At 47.6% G+C, this 15,597-nt stretch overlaps 1 long non-coding RNA gene and 1 pseudogene across 1 annotated transcript; both read right to left on the bottom strand.

The window, feature by feature from the left end:
- Positions 1 to 389: 389 nt before the first annotated feature.
- On the bottom strand, positions 390 to 7,242 carry LOC139179116 (uncharacterized). The gene is made up of 2 exons (XR_011563524.1): positions 6,727 to 7,242; positions 390 to 722 (listed from the first exon to the last, which is right to left on the bottom strand). It is a non-coding gene; the product is annotated as an uncharacterized lncRNA (long non-coding RNA).
- On the bottom strand, positions 2,184 to 4,689 carry LOC109576759 (lymphokine-activated killer T-cell-originated protein kinase pseudogene; annotated as a pseudogene).
- Positions 7,243 to 15,597: the final 8,355 nt, after the last annotated feature.

Raw genomic sequence — 15,597 nt, 5'->3', positions numbered from 1 at the left:
TCAAATAACTTTTATTTTACCTTGGATAATAATTTATTGATGCAAATAAAACTCCTTAATTAAATCTGGCATAGCCAGGCCTGTGGAGGCCCACATAAAGGCACTCTGTCACCCAGCTTTAGTGGTGATTTTAATTTTAGAATAATGCTCTGCTATTCTTAGAGAGAATTGTGTGTCTATTAAGGACTGTGGAGGTAGTGAGTTGTTTGAAATCAGTGCCTCTTTGAATTTCAGATGGATTTAGGACAGATCTTTTTGGGAGAAGTGCTACTGATTTATAAATTAGAATTAAATATAGCCAAAACTGAAACATAGGTTACTATTCCTGAAAATAGCCTCTTAATTCAGGAGCTTCCAGAGTCTCTCAAAAAAGAGAAGAAATGGGTCAATTGTGGAGACACACTTTATTCTGATCAATTCGTGTTAGAGACTTGATCAAAGAGAAACGGTTAATACAAGTACATTACTTTCCTAGGGCTGCCGTAACATAGGGCTGCATACCAGACGGCTTAAAAAAAGAAACATCTTGTCTCACAGTTCTGGAGCCTAGAAATCCAGAATCAAGGTGCCAGCAGGCGCCTCCTCTAGCTCCTGGTGGCTGTCGCGTTCCTTGGCATCCTAGGACTTGTAGCTGAATGACTTCCGTCTCTGCCTCCATCATCACACGGCTCCTCCCGGTGTGTGTCTCTGTCTTCCCGTGGCATATAAAGACACCCAGCATCCTGGAATACGACACAGTCCTCCCACTCCACTGCTGTGTGACTTCATCTTCACTAACTACCTGAGCCCAAATAAAGTCACATTCCCAGGTACTGGGGGTTCAGACTCTGACACAGATATTTTGGAGGGGGACATAATTTAACCTTTAATAATAAAAAATATCATTGCTCAGTTCTATGTATCTACTTGGGGAGGCAAACAAATTTAATGAACAACTCACACAAATAAGAATTGCTTGATATGTATATTCTCAGCCTTTTTTAATTCCCCTTAGTCACATCCTAAAGGAGATCAGTCCTGGATGTTCATTGGAAGGACTGATGCTGAAGCTGAAACTCCAATACTTTGGCCACCTCATGCGAAGAGCTGACTCACTGGAAAAGACCCTGAGGCTGGGAGGGATTGGGGGCAGGAGGAGAAGGGGACGACAGAGGATGAGATGGCTGGATGGCATCACTGACTCGATGGACGTGAGTCTGAGTGAACTCTGGGAGTTGGCAATGGACAGGGAGGCACAGCGTACTGTGATTCATGGGGTTGCAAAGAGTCGGACACGACTGAGCAACTGAACTGAACTGAACTGAATCACATCCCAATCGAATATAAAAACGATTATACCCTGAGGGATGTAAAAGGACATGGTGAAACGAAGGCAACTTCTTCCTGTTTCCCCTGAGACTAGAAGAACATGAGGATTCACCTGCAGCAGGAGAGCCTTAAAGCAATTTCCACTTGTGTCAAAATAGTAGAGCACCATGGTAACTGGGAAGCCGCACCAGTCCCCTTCTCTGGGGGGTGTTAGTACCGTGGACGGTTCTTCCCTGCCAGAGATGGATGGACTGGAGACATTTTTGGAAGAAAGTGGTGGATTAGCTCAGGCTTTCAAACTGTTTCCCAGAGCCTTGAAGTTGCATAAGGCACATACGTGGCGTTCGTCCATGCGAACCCCTTCACTCTGTAGATGAAAAAGGAAATCGCTTTGTCCTATGATTCTCCAGACATAGAGTATATTTGAGTTCATCAGGCTATTTATATACTTCAGAGGCTTTTTCCTCTCTAATCTTTGGCTCGTAACTAGTCACACACACACACAGACACAGACACACACACACAGAGACACACACAGACACACACAGACACAGACACACACACACAGAGACACACACAGACACACACACACACAGACACACAGACACACACACACACACCAACCCCCCCAACCCCCTCCCCCCTCCCCCCCCACTCCCACCCCCCACCCCCCCACCGCTTTACCCCCCGACCCCCCACCCCCCCGCCCTCCCACCGCCGCCCTCTGCCTTGGGGGCATGGAGTTTTAACCACTGAACTGCCAGGGAAGTCCTGGAGCTGTTTTGTTTTTTGTTTTTTTTTTAAACTTTCACTCAGTAAGTTTAATGACAACACTCAATTCAGTAGAGTACAAAATAGGATAACACACCTTTGGGTAACTGGCAAGTCCTTTATTCTGTATAGTCCTTTTAGGGTTTTATTTTTATACCAATACTGTGATATGCTTAAGATACAGATCAGTAAATAAAAGTATTAAAGATACAAGTACAGAAAATACATTCAATAAATTAAAGCAAAAACCAAAGCTCTGGAACAAGATGAGCCTTAAGCAAAACTGTTTAGATATACCCAGGGAACCACTTTTTTGAGCCTTATCCCAGGTCTCTGGTCTCAGCGACTGCATTTAATATGCACATCAGCCAAGAAAGGCCAGCAAAAGGTTTGTTTTAAAAGGTAAGCAAGTGTAGACTTATTTTGTAATACACAAAGTCTAATTTCAGTAGATCCATTAAATAGAGAACATCTGAGAAAGATCATCAATCGAATAGTCACTCAGTCCAGATTAACGTTAGACATCAGTTTTACAGCATTCTTTTAAAATCTATATAAAGTTCAAATTTTTGACTAGTTTCTTAAACTTTATAGAAAACTCTCTACAATCTCAAGTGCTTATTAACATGCTGCTGCTGCTGCTGCTAAGTCACTTCAGTCATGTCCGACTCTGTGTGACCCCATAGACGGCAGCCCACCAGGCTCCTCCGTCTCTGGGATTCTCCAGACGAGAACACTGGAGTGGGTTGCCATTTCCTTCTTCAATGCACGAAAGTGAAAAGTGAAAGTGAAGTCGCTCAATTGTGCCCGACTCTTAGCGACCCCGTGGACTGCAGCCCAACAGGCTCCTCCGTCCATGGGATTTTCCAGGCAAGAGTACTGGAGTGGGGTGCCATTGCCTTCTCCAGCTTATTAACATAAGCATACATGAAATACCTTTGTAATAGAAACAGTTGGTCAGATGTTACTAAGGTACTATCTATGGTCCTAAAATAGGCCACTTCCAGCTAATAATTATGGATCATCATAACAGCTACATAAATGTATGGTTGTAAACAGAACCGCTGTGTACATGAGCCATACTTGAGGCTCCAGTAGTCATGGGTATGAGCTGACCACAGGACATCCATTTCTGAAGCTTCCACTGTGTGCGTGGCCGAAGGACGACCTTTAGGATCTTCCTCAGTGCACACAGAGAAGAGCTCAATTATTCTCTGGTACGTTTCATCCAGTTCTTCCATGTTAATAGGCGGCCTCATTCCCAAAGCTGCATAGTATGCGTCATCATCAAAGTCACTTTCATCAAAAGTTTTATCATCATCATCGTCTGGAAGACTGATGTGTGGAATAGATAAAGTCATCATTTCCCACTGAGCAAGGCCAAAGGCTAGTATGTCTGCCTTGTCGGTAATAATACCATCCTCCTCCAGAGCTTCCTTAGGTCTCCAAGGCTCAGTGCCAACGGAACAGGTCTCAGGGGCAGTCACAGTCATGTTTTCATCCAATGATAGAGAGACTCCTACATCACAGATTTTAATTGTTTCAAAGTCACCTTTAATAACAACATTTGAAGACTTTATGTCTCCACGGAGCAGTTTCTTATCTTGGTGTAGATGCTTTAACCCTCTTACCATGTTCAAAGCAACTTTTAAAAGTATGGCTGCTGGAAAAGGATCTTGGCTGTCTTTATTTTGTTCTTCCATTAAGTCATTCAGAGACTTTTCACCTCCATATTCCAAAGCAAGACAACCATCGCCAGCTTCAGTGAAAGCTATAACGCTTGGATGATTGGGGCTTTTCAAATTCTTAGCTTCATCAGTTAGTCTCTTTAGATACATACTCTGATAAACATCATTACATCTAGGATTAATCTTTTTCACAGCCCAAGGAGAATGAGACAAACCTCTTGGAGATCTTTTCATAAGGTAGACAATTACTCCAGTACCACAGCCAAGCCTCTGCATAAAAGGAGAGGCAGGGATATTTACACATGGACTTAAACATCATGCAGATTTCCTTTTTTCACATCATCTGCTTGGTGTCTTGAAATTATTGGTTTCTTCCACTGTAATAATCGCTCAAGGTCTGGAGCCACAAGGCAGGACGACGAGACGTCCAGGGAAAGGCTGTTTTGAAAACTGGTCCCGAGTGCCCCAAACAGTCTGCGGCCGCCTGGGGGTCCCACCTGCCAACACACGGACTCGGCAACTGTCGTTGTGAATCCGCCGGGCTTTTCCCAGGAGCTGGTTTTTAAATAGGAGTGTTTTCACAGTAAATAGTCCCTGAAATGGAACGGCCATGACCTCGGTCTAGAACCCTCGATATTCTGCACTGCCAGTCTCCTACCGGGGCTTGTCTAAGGTCCCTCACAGCATCTTATTCCACTCTGGATACGTCTAGCACCGATGGAGCTGATAAATTATGTGGCCTCAGTGGCAGGATGGGCTGCACTGAAACCTAGAATTTCTGGAGAGCCCCTTATACTGTGGGCCCCACTCAAGCCTCACTCAAGAAATAGTATCAAGTGCAATATAGGCTGCCCCCCAAATCCAAAGTGTCCCCAAGCCACGGACCATTTTATACGAGGTAATCATTTACCTTAGAGGGCATCCCCGTAAGAGGCACCGACCTCTTAGATCTTCATCAGTATGGCAGGACTTGGGAAGCTTAAAGAATTGTTATGTTCTGACACACGCATTTCACTCTAGCCTCCAAAGCCCTCACCACTTCCTATCTGCCCTTCCAATTAGCATGATGCCAGGAGCACAGTAGACCAGCATGGTATTCTGGGGACTGTCAAGACGACAGAGAGCAGGAGGGTGAGTGTGTCCTTGGGGACTCACTTGGGATAAGGTGGTGAACCTGCACTTCGGTCCTTTTGATGAAACGCAGCTGCTTTGGCTCTCTCTCCCAAGAAGGTTTTAAAAGAACTCACTGCCAGATGGATAGTCGCAACCCAAGTACCAAAGGCAGTGTTGATCTGTTCTGGTTTAGATTAGATACCAGCTCTGATTCAGCAGCTACATTTGGGACTACTCATTGGGTAAGTTTTTGGTAATCTACAATCATTCATGAAAATCCAGGGCTTCCCTGGGGTCTCAGTGATAAAGCGATAGCCCACCTGCTCAGACTTCCCTGGTAGTCCAGTGGGTAAGACCCTGAGCTCTTGATGCAGGGGTCTTGGTTCAATCCCTGGTCAGGGAACTAGATCCCACACACCACAGCTAAGACCTGGCAAAGCCTAGACAAATAATCAAACAAAATATGAAAAATAAATGCAGGAGCTGCTGGAGACTTAGGTTCGATCCCTGGGTCAGGAAGATACCCTGGAGAAGGAAATGGCAACCCACTCCAGTTTTCCTGCCCGGGAAATCCCAAACATGGGCAGAAGAGACTGGCAGGCTATAGTCTATGGGGTCACAAAGAATCGGACACATCTTAGCAACTGAGTACGCATCCGTGAAAATCCATCTGAGTTTTGCGGAAACCATAACAGATGGATTGAATGGGGGTAAGACGGCAACCTTCACCCGTGTTCATTAGATTCCCGAGGGTAGCGCCGATCTCAGCCATTCCGTAGAGATTTGCTGTCTTATCTGAGGTTGGGGGTCACCTTCTGCAGTTTCCACTTGTTCCTTCCTGTCTTCTTGGTTGGGTTTCTGCCAGCTGCTCAGCCTATACATTCCAGGCGGCATCCTGGGACAGAGGAAGTGACCACAGGGTTCTCAGACCCTCAGAACCGCAGGGAGACGAGCCTGGGTGCTCTGCTATTTTTCTCTTGAGCTATTTGCCAATTTATTTGCAGCAGAAAAGCTGTGAAGATAAGCAGGAAGTGACTGCTCTGAGGCTGAGAAGCTCAACAGAGATTTCAGCAGTCTGATAGTACTGCAAAGACAGAACTTTGGATTCAGCGTCTACCCACGAGGAGGGGTCCTTGAAGGAACCCCTGGCTGGCAGGTGGAACCCCAGCAGTAAGGGCGAGTGAGAAATGAACCAGCCTCTGAGGTTGAAACCATGTTCTGGATCAGCTCAATCACAGATTAGATTAAAGTGCTCTGTTTGCCAGAAGCACAAATAAATCCTTTCAGGAAAAAAGACATCATTCACAGCTCTTACAAGTTTCCATGCACAGTACTGGTATCCAGCCCAAAGAGCAAAAATAGACGATAGAAAAAAACCTGCTGCTAGCAGATATGCAGGTGCATTGACGTGAATTTTAAATGACAGTGATTAGTAATAAAGAAAATAGAGTAAATGGTGAAAATAGAGTAAATGGTGGAAATAGAACGGCTGGAAATCTGATGAAATGAACCAGCTATTGCTATACACTGAAATGTCACTGAAAAAAAAAAAAAGCCAGACATAAAAGACTCATATAATTGCTCTATAGTCATATAAATTAAAAAACAACAACTGGGGGCTTCCTTGGCAGTCCAGTGGGTAAGACTTCATCTTCCAGTTCAAGGGGTGTGGGTTTGATGGGAAAGCTAAGATCCCACATGCCTCACGGCCCAAAAACCAAAACACAAAAGAGAAGCAATATTGTAACAAATTCAATAACAAATTTAAAAATGGTCCACATCAACCTCCCAAACCAGCCCCCCTCCAAAAAAAAACCCCTAATCCACACTGCTTAAGGCTACTCACCTTTGGAGAAGAGGGTGGGGGCTAGGAGGCACAGTGAGGCCTCTGACTCCCATTCGGGCGGCAAGTGTGTTCTTTTTGAGAATATTTATCAAACTCGACACGGAGAACTTATACATTTTTCCATAAAAGTTAGCCAAAAAGAGAGACAGAGAAGCAGCTGCGTGGCTTCAGGCTTGAAGGTACAAATAATTGGTATGTTAGAGAGTTCGGAGGGCCCTTTCCACTTCAATTGCTCCTGGTCTATTTCGAGCCACCATCGGCTCTTGTCTGGGTTCACGTGGAGCCTCTGACCTGACCTTCCTACCCCAACCTCTGTCCCCTGGAGTTTACTTTCAACACAGACACAGAGGATCCTTTTGAGATGAAAGTTTGTGGTGTGGCAGCTCTTCTGAAACCCTGCAGTGGGCTCCTAGCTGCCCCCGGAAAAAGGCCGAGGTCTTCCCTGGGGCCTCTGGCCCTGATCACTTCCGGCCCCATCTCTCACTGCTGGCCCTGGACCCTGGAGCAGCCAGCCCGGCCTCCTCCCTCCTTGGATGTGCCAGGCGCCACCCTTCAGGCCTTGGTCCTGGCCCCTCCCCTCCTGGCTCCCTCCTGCACGTCGGGCCATGGTCCCTACACTCGTCCAGATGTTCTTGCCCCCTTTTCCTGCTCGACTTAATTTTCCTCTCCATAGTTACCACTTTCTAACATGTTTTACAATGTCCTTTTCTTCTCATACTCATAACTCATTATCTCTCTCCCCTGCAAGGCGGTGGACTTCACAAGGACAGGATGGTTTTTTGTTCACTGGGTGTATTCTATGCATAGAACAGCGCTCAACACAAAATAGATGCACAATAAATATTTTAAAATATATGTTGATGATGCAGAAGCAGACGGAGAAGCAATCCACGGATAAACAGGTAACTGAAAAGAGAACTGGGGCCAGATATTAGATTTTTTGTCTCTAAGCTACTCGTAGTTACAAGCTGTAATTAAAATGTGCATGTTTATATCGATAAATCTCTGCATTCTCAATGGTCTGTTTCCGCAGTAAACAATCCTATTCAGTTTTGCATTGTTGCAAGAGGTTGGACACTCCATCAAGCTAAGTTAGGGGCTTCCCCAGTGGCTCAGAGGTGAAGAATCCGCCTGCAATGCAGGAGCCACAGGAGAGGCGAGTTCGACCCCTGGGTCAGGAAGATCTCCTGGAGGAGGTCATGACAACCCACTCCAGTGTTCTTGCCTAGAGAATCCCACAGACCGAGGAGCCTGGTGGGCTACAGTCCGTGGGATCGCACAGAGTCAGACACGACTGAAGCGACTTAGCAGGCACGCAGAGCTAAGAGTGCATCCTCTGTGTTGTCCCCCCCTCGCTGGGCCCCGAGGAACCTGCGGAACCAGTGGTGCCTCAGTTTCCTTGTCGTGTGGGATGGGCTGCCACGACACGCGTACACCCACAGACCCCTCGTGCGTTCAGCAACGGTCTCTCGGGTACCTGTTGTGTTTCCAGTGCCCTCCTAGACTCTGGGGCACTTGAGTTATTCCTCACTACGTATTTTTTGAGGTCCACTCGCCCAGCTAGTACAAAGCAGGGCAAAGCGCCTGCCCCGGAGCTCACACTGCAGGGAGGAGACAGTGGTGGAGCAAGACACAAGAAGCACACGTTTGGCAAGCTAGAGGGAGACGGGGCTTCGGGAAAAATCCAGAAGACGGAGGGGCCAGAGGGATGCGTTGGGTGGGGGTGGGGCAGGTGCAATCTTCCCATCACAGAGTCTTTTCTTTTTTAAAATAAAGTCACTTTCCTTTTTGAATTATTTAAAATTTTTATTTACTTACTTGTTTTCGGCTGTGCTGGGTCTTCACTGCTGTGCGGCCTTTTTCTCTACTTGTGCTGAGTGGGGGTTACTCTCTAGTTGCAGTGCGTGAGCTTCTCGTTTCGGTGTTGTTTTTTCTTTTTTTTTCTTGTTGCAGGGCACAGGCTCCAGGCAGCCTTCAGTAGTTGCGGCTCCCGGGCTCTAGAGCACAGGCCCGGTACTCATGGTGTATCGCTGCCCTGTGGCATGTGGGATCTTTACGACCCAGGGATCCGACCCGCGTCTCCTGCACCTGCTGCATTGGCAGGCGGATTCTTTCCCTCTGAGCCACCTGGGAAGCCCCTCATCATGGCAGCTTGAGCTTGGGGATGACCCGTGGTGCCTGCCTTCCAGGGCTCACAGCAGAGTGCCTCTTCCAGGACATGTGGGCACAGCGTGGACTCCAGGGCTGACCTCTGCTGTGGTTGCAGATGGCACTTTGCTATGGCGGGAGAAGTCTGAATGTGAGGCCTCGTGAGCCTGCAACACGCCTGCCGGGTCAGGGGTCGCTGACTCAGCTGCCCACAGTCAGCAGGCCTGAGGAGGTGCCCTGTCCTAGACCAGGGGATCACTTCCTTCTCTAGTGAAGGCGGTGACAAAGGCTGGGCATTTACAGGATGGGAGAGAATTAGCCTCGTGCCGATGTCTAAATCTGCACAATTTGAGAACTAGAGTAGACTCAGGTCCAGAGAGGATAAAACGCTCATTTTGTGACTGTCATAGTTACAGACTTTCCAGAAAAGGAGAAAAATCCATTATCTCCTCTAAAGGATGTGATAGGCAGTTTCTGCTAAATATTGCATCAAAGAAACTTGAACCAATTCTCCGCGCTGAGTTTATGGTGCCATCTACGGCTCCCCTAAGAGAGTAAATGATGATGGAGTGAGGAATATTTACCAAAACCGAAAGTGGGAGCCATTTATTTAGTCATTAACTGTGAGACTGGCAATGCTAAAATTATTACGCTGAAGAAACTCATTTCTTAAACACATAAATAACCTCCAGCACATCATTTAAAGGTTTCCGTTTTCACTGTTCATTTAAAAGGAGAGGATTAGTTAAATAATCCTAACTCCATTAAGGTTTTATTTTAGGGAGATAGGAACATTTCCATAGATGAGGAGGCTGGGGGAGCCGCCGCCGTGCACCAGGAGTAATAGAGCTTCCTGTGAAGAGGGGGCTTGAGTGTTCCTCAGGGGGTTTCTCCAGAGAAGCTGTCGTCGTTCACTGAAGAGCGGTAAAGAGAACAAGCCCTTTGTTTAATCTGGAACTTTCTCCTCTCCTCTGTGCCTGCCTTCATCTGCCCCTTTTCTTTCTTTAGGATTGAGGTCAGCTTCTGCAACCTCCAGGCCGCAAAATCCCAGCACGTCCTTCCATCCTCCTCGCTCACCTGTGACACCAGGGTCTGAGCTGCACACGGCTTTCCTCCTTCTCCCCACCTGAATGTGCTGCCTCTTCTAGCAGCGCAGGAGGCAGACCCTCAACAGCAAGCTGGAGCCGATAGGTGTCCCGGTGACTCTTTTTTTAGATTAATTGTTACTGGAGTATCGTTGCTGTACACACTGTATTATTTCTACTGCACAGCAAAATGAGTCAGCCACACGTGGACAAGAGTCCCCTCCCTCCTGGACTTCCTTCCCATTCAGGTCCCCGCAGAGCGTTAAATAGAGTTCCCTGTGCTGCACAGCAGGTTCTCATTATGTATCTACTTTATATACAGGATCAACAGTGTACATATGCCAATCCCAAGCTCCCAATTTCTCCCACCCTGCCCTTTACTCCTTGGTACCCATATTGCTGGAGAGGGTGTGGAGGAAAGGAAACCCTCAGGCGCTGCCGGTGGGAGTGTGAATTGACGCAACCACTATGGAAAACAGTGTGGGGCTTCCTCAGAAAACTGAAACCACAGCTAGCCTGTGACCCAACAGCCCGCTACCGGGCGTATATCCAGAAAAGCCGCAACTAAAAAGGTTCATGAGCCCCAGTGTGCATAGCAGCACTGTTCACAGGAGCCAGGACACGAAGGCAATCTAAATGTCCGTCATCAGAGACGCGGGTAAAGAGGATGCCGTACCAAATCATTCTGGATACCATTCTGGGCACTTCCTGTGTGTTAGACAATTTGATATGAATTACCACTAAAACTTTCCCAAGCGTCTGCTTCCTCTGAGTTCACGAGGCATGGACCCTCTTCTGCCTGAGATGGGTTCTGGGAAATAAAGTAAAGATTTCCATCTCTTTACTGTCTTCTCTCTTTGAAACTATAACGTCTTTAGTAGCTTTAATTACCATCAGGACCACAGAGAGTGTCAAGGATCGACCTGGAGGAGGGTTCTGTAGCGATAGATGCAGGGATAAAATGATTTAAATGACTTGCTTTATTTTTCCTAGTTAAAGAGCCATGTTTGTACATATTGGGAAATGTAGAAATTAAAAATAGGCAAAAGGAAAAATAAACTCTATCATAAGCCCTCTCAAGGGAACAGTTCAGTTGACAGCCTTCTCGTATTTGTATCCACACATATGTCTTTTCCTTTTTCCAAGAATGGAATCATTTTGGACCCACCAACCCACAGCATGCCTTTTCACTTACAAACACATCTTCAGTGTTTTCTCATGTCTTTGCATTTTCTCCTGCATGTACTTTGGACTGATCTGCTCTTCTTGACTTCGGTCTTTTTAAGTCCTGGATCCCCTGTGGGGGCAAATTCTGCCAGCCCCACCTTCACAACTGACCCAGAACCCCACCTCTACTTGCACCCTGGTCCAGGGCACGCTCATCTCACGTGTGGAATATTGCAACGCTTTCTTGGGGCACTCCACCCTCTGAACGTGTTCCTTGAGTCCGTCCCAACACTCAGCACAGAGTGGCCTTTGGAAAACTGGACTTCACGTTGCTCCTCTGCACAAACCTGCACGGCTTCTCCCTGCGCGGAGGAGACGGTGAGGTCGTCACTGAGGTCAGACTTCCCGCGTCCCCTCTCTGCCTCTTTCCCTCTCACTCACTCCACTTCACGGCAGTGGTTCCCCTGTTCTTCCTTGAACATGCTCCAGCCTTAGGGTATGTGATTAGCAGTGGCTTCTTTCTAGAACATTCTCTCCCCATCACCTCCCCATCTGCTCCGCAGAGAGGACGTAGGCATGAAGAGCATAAATGGACGATCCTCTGGCTTGCCATCTGGGGCATAATCATTTCCCCTCAGGCTTCTTGGGCACTGCTGCTTAGACCTCTGCCCCCAGCACGCTTCCCACGCAGAGACCCTTGCTCTCCCTGGGAGCTGGGTGGTGAGGAATTGGTCCTCCCACAAAGATGATTGTCTCTGGCTCCTGGGAGGTCACCTCCCTGCCTGATCAGAGAGTCTTTGCTGTTCACCGCGGGCTCCTTGGACCTCACATGACCGTATATGCTAATGGGGGTGGAGTGGCTCACGACCCTGGGGCCAAGTGATACCAGCCCCAACTCCGCAGAGAGGGGACTGGACTGGGGTTCAACCTCGGGCGCCACTGGTCCATTGCTTTTGCCTTCGTAACAGGTGAGCGTCCCAGGCTGGGATACCTGATGCAGACTGTCACACGTGATGCTGTTAATAAGAGGGTGGGAATCCTGAGGACAGCGGAAGCCTCGTGGTCGGGACCCCAGCTCTACCTTGCGTGTGTCTGTCTGGTTGCAGTCTTTTCCCTACAACAAACTATAGTTGTGAGGGTAACAGTTCCAGTGAGTGCTGTGAGTCCTTCCCGTGACCTATTGACAGTAGGGGCTGTTTCGGAAAGCTCCTGACCTTGAAGGTGGTGTCAGAAGCCAGGGAAGCCTTGGGGGCTGTTCGCTCAGACTTGGAGCTTGACTGGCTCCAGCTAAGGCCCTGTCTGCCTCTGAATCGCCTTTAGACAACAGACAACCCTCCATTACCTTGTGTTAATAATCCAGGTGTTCCACCGTCATCCCAAGAAATGGTCACATGCTCTTAACAAAGGTCCGTCTAGTGAAGGCTATGGTTTTTCCATTGGTCATGTATGGATGGGAGAATTGGACTATAAAGAAAGCTGAGCGCCAAAGAATTGATGCTTTTGAACTGTGGTGTTGGAGAAGACGCTTGAGAGTCCCTTGGACTGCAAGGAGATCCAACCAGTCCATCCTAAAGGAGATCAGTCCTGGGTGTTCATTGGAAGGACTGATGTTGAAGCTGAAACTCCAATACTTTGGCCACCTGATGTGAAGAGCTGATTCATTTGAAAAGACCCTGATGCTGAGAAAGATTGGGGGCAGGAGGAGAAGGGGATGACAAAGGATGAGATGGTTGGATGGCATCACCGACTCAATGGACTTGGGTTTGAGTAAGCTCCGGGAGTTGGTGATGGATAGGGAGGCCTGGCGTGCTGTGGTTTGTAGAGTCGCAAAGAGTTGGACATAACTGAGCGACTGAACTGAACTCAACTGATGTTGTTCAGGCACTCAATAGAGTCCCACTCTTTGCGACCCCATGGACTGCCACACACCAGACTTCCCTGTCCTTCTCGGTGTCCCGGGGTTTGCTCAAACTTAGGTCCACTGAGTAGGTGATGCCATCCAACCGTCTCATCCTCTGTCACCCCCTTCTCCTCCTGCCCTCTGTCTTCTCCAACGTGCTCTTACAGCTTATGGTAGATATCAAAGGTGTTTCTTGGAGGAAATAACGAGGTCCCTGTCATTGATGCACTTCCGTAGTATATATCATAAACTTTAGCTGTGCATCTACCCGTTGATGCAGTCCCATAGTATATACCATATATTTATTAGGTACCCGACTCCGTGCAGGCAGGTGTGTGACCTGCCTTCTGTAAGCAGAGGTTCTCACTTGTGATTGCCACGGGCAAGTTCATTTTTGCTCATCCTCAGACAGAATATTTACAAAATAAAGCCAAATGCTTCTATTTGTGCTTACTCCGACCTTTCACATGAAACAAATCCTTAACATTGGCAAAGGGCTTGACAAGCATTTAGTATTAATTAATTCTTGCAAGTCTCTGGGGAGCAGGCAAGCATTCTTGGGAACTGACAATATGGATTGTTTCATTAGGAAGGTAAGCCGTTCGCCTCGAGGCTGCATGTGCCTTGAGGCTCAGGCTGCTCCTGGTGTCAGGAGTCCTCTGGCCCTTGGAGGCCCGGTGTGGCCTCCTGTCTCCAGGCTTGGAGGCAGGGATGGACAGGGCCCTGCCCTGAGCCTTTGTCTCTTTTCTTCTCCTTTCACTGACAGCCTCACGCCAGACTTTTCCAGTTCTGCCTTTTTCCCGACTTAGGAAATGAATTGGACTACAGTTCCCCCAAATTTACAGGTGATGATCAAAAGAAGGTCCCACTGGGGTCTGTGGCTGACATCGTGTAAACTTTGCTGGGGCTAAATGTCTGTCCTTTGAAATCTTCTACAGTTTCCCAGGTAATTATTTTGTTATTTCTAAAACTTGCACCATGACTTTTGCCTGCAAGGCTATGTGGGCTTTCTTCTCTTCCATCCTCCCTGCTCCTCCCCTGTAGGTCCACGTCTCTGTCCAGACACAGGCTGGAGGCACTGATGGCGCGTGGAGGGGGGGGTTCCTTCACCAGACCCTAGGTCGTCCAAATTTTCCTTGCCTGCTGGAAATGTCTTCCCAGGCAGTTCAGTGGTAAAGAGCCAGTCTGCCAATGCACAAGACGTAAGACATAAGAGATGTGGGTTCATCCCTGCATCAGAAAGGTCTCTTGGAGGAGGGCATGGCAACCCACTCTAGTATTCTTGCCTGGAGAATCCCATGGACAGAGGAGCCTGGCGGGCTACAGTCCATGGGATAGTAAAAGGTTGGACATGACTGAAGCGACTTAGCTCTGAAAGTGTCAGTAATTAGAACACCCACCCCGACAGCCTTGTCATATGTTGTGTAGCCGTCCATTAGATTGGAGGAGTATAGTGATTTTAGCTAAAGAGACAGCCGACCCCTCTCCCCATCACCCCCTCTTCCCTGCTGTTCGTGCAGGCACAGCTGTCCCACCGTCAGGAAGAGGCCTGCTTGTCATCCTTTTCTTCTCTCAACGAGGGCTTTGCACATCCCTAACGCACCGTGTGGTCAGTAGTACTCTGATTCTCCAGTAGGCAGTTCTCTTGTGATTTCAGACTGCAGTCCTCCACACCTTTGAGTTCAGGCGTGGCTGGGTGATGAGCTCCAGAGCAGGATGCGAGAGTGAAAATGATGCACATTCTTCCTGGGCTAAGGTCTTCCTCTTCTGCCCTGGAGACACTGAAACACCCTCATGGAGACGGCGGGGTTTTGAGCTGGGGTAAAGTAACCTTGGAGCAAATCCCTCCCCACCACCAGCCCATCCTGGACATGTAACATGAAGGGAAATAGTCTTTCAGTGTTCTCAGCCTCAAAGATTTGCTGGTGTTTGTAATTAGAACCCAGCCTAGCTCTTGGTTTGGAAAACGACTGCTCCTGGGCTGAATCTGGCCCTCCACTTGTGTTTATAAATAAAGTGTTATTGTAACACAGCTTCACACATTCATATGCACCCATTACACATACATACAGCTGCTTTCATGCTGCAGGGACATTGGGGAAGAGTTCCGACAGAGGTTGCATGACCCAGGAAGCAGAAAATATCTACTATTTAATATTTGACCCTTTAGAGACAAAGTTAGCTGTTGCCTGCCTATCCCGATACACTTAATGAAAGCTTCTTGAATTATTACATTGACAGTATAAAAGGTAGAAGCCCCAAAACTGATTCTAAAGTAGCATCTGATTATTTTGCATGATGATCAATGCAGCTTAATTGGCAAGCACTAAAGGAATGCCATTATGTGTCAGACTTGGGGGCTTTCTCCTTGGGGCGCTCTGGGCTTGCGAGTAGGGGAAGTTTCTCCCTCCTTTGCAAATTTGGGAAGTAAGGACTCAAAGTGAGAAAGCGAAGATAAGAAAATAAAAAACCCAAGGACTCTGTGTGGGCTGAGGGATTTCTCACCACGATCTCCATTAAAATAAATCCACTCATTCACTCACTTGCTCATTCATTCATTCATCAAGCATG

The sequence above is a fragment of the Bos indicus genome, chromosome 23 (assembly GCF_029378745.1).
Source record: "Bos indicus isolate NIAB-ARS_2022 breed Sahiwal x Tharparkar chromosome 23, NIAB-ARS_B.indTharparkar_mat_pri_1.0, whole genome shotgun sequence".
In the NCBI taxonomy this organism is placed as follows: Eukaryota; Metazoa; Chordata; class Mammalia; order Artiodactyla; family Bovidae; genus Bos; species Bos indicus.
This window is presented reverse-complemented; position numbering and strand designations above follow the sequence as displayed.